This window comes from Diospyros lotus, chromosome 13 (genome assembly GCF_014633365.1).
Source record: "Diospyros lotus cultivar Yz01 chromosome 13, ASM1463336v1, whole genome shotgun sequence".
In the NCBI taxonomy this organism is placed as follows: domain Eukaryota; kingdom Viridiplantae; phylum Streptophyta; class Magnoliopsida; order Ericales; family Ebenaceae; genus Diospyros; species Diospyros lotus.
In genome coordinates, this window is record NC_068350.1 from 21,927,213 (window position 1) to 21,931,947 (window position 4,735).

Genomic DNA, 4,735 nt, shown 5'->3' on the forward strand with positions numbered 1-4,735 from the left:
TAGGTAAAGAACTCCTGGATTAAGTGTGCTTGAGCTGGGGAAGCTTAAGGATGGGTGACCCCCTGGGAAGTTCATGTAGGCCCATCAGGATAAGTTTTTTCGGTCCTTCCTATCGCTCAATACGGGTGTGCAACAGTTGGTGTATGCCAAGAGTAGATGTATTTAAATAAATATCTTGGATATTTATCTTCGTAGACCAGATCTGGTTGGATGTTAGGACTGGGTAGATCTTGGTAGATCTAACTGGATTTGGGTAGATTGAGCTGGATAAACAAACAAACGGATGAACTTGGAGGCCAGATCTAGATAAATCTAGCTGGAACAACGAATAACTATGAAACTCTAACAAGAACAACGACAAAGATAGAAAAGAAATGAAAAAAAAAATACAAATGAAAAGGAGCTAACTGTGAATCCGATCGGTGTCATGGATTTGATCAGCTGCACAATAGAGAGGTGGTGGAAAACAAGGGAGATACTAGAGGCGGAGAGGCGACGACAAATGAGGGAGATACCAAAGGCGGAGAGGCAGTGGAGAACGTAGACTTAGGTGGCTCTCGGCGAACGAGGGAGATGGTAACAGTGACGACTAGCGTGGATTTGGGTGACAACAACAGATGGCGGTTGCGGATCTAGAGGGAGACTCACTGAAGCTTGGCGGATCGAGTAGCGGTGGCAACCACGGATCTAGGCAGCAGCAACAGAGGCCGTGTTGACAGAGAAGCGACAGATGGTGTAGATCTGAAGGCCACAACAACAAAAAGGGTTCAAATAAGAGGTAGCAGATGAAGGAGATGATGGAAAGACGGCAACGAGGGCGACAAGAGAGAGAGAGAGAGAGAGGCAGTCGGAGAAGGTTCGGGTGAGAGGAGGAAGAGAGTGAGAGAGATAAGGGTTCGATTTTTTTTATTTATTATTTATTATTATTATTATTTTGTTAAAGGCTATCGCATTTGATAGGATTTGAGTAACTACATTTAATTTTTGATATTGTGAGGTTTTATACCATAGTCTTGATGTTCCATCCATAGGATTTGAGTAACTACATATTCAACTTTAATGAAAGAGAGATGAATGGAATTTTACTTCCTTCTAAACCATAACACTAGGGAATTTGCTAAGAATTGGCATTAAAACATACTCTATGTCCCTTATCACATAATTTATTTATCTTAATTAGGTTGTGTTTAAGATCATCTACCAAGATAACATTTTCCAGCACATATCAACAAGGTTTATTCTCCTTAATCAATGCATATATCAAAGATTTGACAATCACTCTAAATTTTAGAGATCAATGAAAATTTTCACAAAAACATAAAGAGAAACTTATAACTCAAAATCATTAAAACTCATAAGCATAGAGAGTTTAGGAATAGAAACATACCACCAAGATAAAATCTTATTCTTGGATGGTAATACATCATTTGGGGTTAACTTTTTCATCCCCTTTTCCTTCATGCTTTATTCATCCATAAGGATTTCACTTTGAGTATTATTTGGATGATAAGCAAATCTGTAGAAATAACTATCCACAAGATTTCGGTGCCTAAACCACTTTGGGTTCACCATTGTTAGCATAGAGCTCCTCCTTAGGAACTCAATTCTTTTATATGCCATAGGATGGTTTTTCACATTTTAAGGCATTTGACAAACTTAAATTTCAAGCCATAATAATTTTAGAATTTAGAAATGAGTTGATTACCCAAAAATCAAACATCTCATATTTCCATTTATCCCATTGGCTTTCCATCCTATTTTTTAGAGTGAGGTCTAAACCATAGAACTCCTCACCTCTCTTGTGCCATGAGTTTCCACTTAAACAAATATAACATGTTCCCCATGTGGATCTCATGCACATTGGCACACATAAGGCTAAGTTTTAGCCTTGGGTACCCATCCATAGATGGGACCTTTGGCTTTTGGCTCTTGAATGCCCTTAATTTGCCTTAGTGTTGGACCCTTTAAAAGGGTCCAAAACTCTCATTTGTTGAACTACCCCTTTTGGCACCCAAATTTTGATTTCATTTCTCTTAGGGGTTGGGAAGTTCATCCATATGGTTTCCAAGATTTCTTTTGATATTTTGGCTTTGGGGGATTAGAATTCTTTTTCACAATTAAGGTTGCCAAAGACTTCTCTATTACACCCATTTCTAATGTGAGCTTGGTGTTTTGAGCTTTTAAAATCAATACTTCTTTCTCCAAGATAGAGAATTTTTCAACCATTTTATCATCTATTTTTGCTTCATTTTTCTTTTTAAGCTTTCCTTCTAAAATTTCATTTTCTTCTTTGAGTTCTAGAATTTTTTCCTTTAAGATCTCTACTTCATTTTTCAAAGACTCATTCTCCTCATCAAGATCTTCTTTTTCCTTTGCAAATAATTTATTTGCATTCTTAAACTCCTTTTTAAGAGACTTAAATTTAACAAATAACTCCTTAAATGACTCTTGGTGTTCATTAACTCCTACATTCTCTTGTTCATCCTCAAAGGCCATGAAACATACTCTTGCCTCTTCTTTTTTGGATTGGAAAGATTCACTTCCATGCCAGGTATTGAAAGCATGCCTTTTTGGATATTTTAAATGCTTCTTCTTCTTATGTTTATTTTCTTTCTCTTTCTTTGGAGACTCATTTTTATAATGCCCAACCTCTTGACAATTATAGCAAGTAGAAAGCGATTTCTTGCTATCCTTACCTTGATTTTTCATTAAAGTCTTTTCTAGGAGAATTACATCTTTATCATTTTCACTAGAAGACTTACTTTCACTTTTAGTTGAAAATTTAGCTTTTAAAGTTATATTCTTCATCTTCTTTATGGGTTCTTTCATTTGATTAAGAACTAACTCATGGGTTAAGAGATTCCCAATGAGCTCTTCCATTTTTAAAATTACAAGATCTTTGGCTTGAGTGATAGCGGTAACCTTGCCAAGCATTTTTAGAGAGTTAACCAATTTTTGAAACCTAGCATTCATATCACTAATGGTCTCATTGGCTAACAATTTGAACCCTTCATATTGGACATCAAAAGATTTATCCTAGTATCATTAACTTGATCAGTCCCTTCATACATAACTTATAATTTTTTCCATATTTCATGAGATGTGAAGTATGAAGGATTTGTTCATACTCACTAGGCAATATAGAACAAAACAAGATATATTTGACTCTATGGTCCAATTCAAAATTATTTATATCTTCTTCACTCAAATCCTTTGCTTCTTCCTTATATAAGGTAAAACTATCCCTAACAAGTTTCCACAACATATAGCTAATTGAAAAGATGTAAGATTCCATCCTCATTTTCCAATAGCTATAATTAGTTTCATTAAAGAATGGGGACGAGAGGGAGAAGTTCCGTCAACTATACCATGAGGTAGATATGAGGCCATTTTATGATCTTTTCCTAAGATTTGAGATTTGAAACACAAATATTATAGGACCTGCTCTGATACCAATTGTTGCCCAGAAAAATACCTAAGAAGGGGGGTGAATTAGGTTTTTTAAAATTAATTAATAATTTTTATTTCTTTTAAAAACTCTTAAATTTGTAATTTTAATATGTGGTGATTGTTGTAGGATTAATAATAATAAAATCACACAACCACAAGAAACAAGAGAAATTTATAGAGGTTCGGCTCTAAAGAGCCTAATCCCTTCTCTCAAGACTTAGCTTGAGGTTCTACTAGGGAGAATCAATACTAACTTTTAATTGGAGCTAGAACCAATATACAATCCCTTGCCTAAGTAAGAACCACTAGTATACTACTAGCAAATATAATCCCCTCACACAACAAGTGAGTAAAATAATCCCATCACACAATAAGTGAGTAAAAATAACAAACTTACAACCAAAGACAATTACAAACAAGTCACCAAGGGTTGAGAATTCCACCAGGCAGCACATTTTTAGCATTTTGAACCTTCTCACTCTTGTTTGAATGCTCTATCACGTTTTTTCTCCTTTGAACCTGGCCAGCGATTGTCGAACCACTCCAGAATTAGAGATCTACGAATCTCTTCTCTAGTTTGCAGCAAAGTGCACCCTAGGTCATCTCTCACAAGGAGCCTCACCTTCTTCTACCAACAAGGAGAACCAATACAAATAACAGTTTGTTTAGGGGGGGGATTGTTTTGACAGAAAACTAATTGGCAAAACAGAAAGATAAAGACGGATGAAAAATCAGTAAAAGATATGCAACCGGCTGTGTATTTGTCTCCTATATGAAATCTTCCTCGTCCAACCTATATACCTTGGCTTGCTAGATGTTTTGATATCCGGATAACAAACTCAAAGCATCCCCAACAACCGTCCAAGGATTAGAATGATTGGAACAACAAAATGAATACAGAAATCTCTTGTAAACAAAATGCAGCCATTCACTCTCTATTCAACCTATCCGGACCTATGCAAGAACAACCGTTCAAGCACATAATATTCATTTCCTAGATGTTATACCAACCGGCTATAACATTCTGCTCTCTTAAGCATTTAACAGAAAATGAAACCATGCAAATTCACACAAACCTGCCATGAACTCCATGCATTCACAAATCTGCCCAAACTAAACCAAATAGAAATGAATAAGAAACAAACAACAAACCAGATTCTTGTAGCTCATCCGGGACTCAAATTCCACATGGATTCAAGACACACAACCAGTTACAAATGCTCTAGCCTATCATTACAGCAAGGAAAACAAAATGGAACAAAAGATGTAGAAAACAGAAAAATGC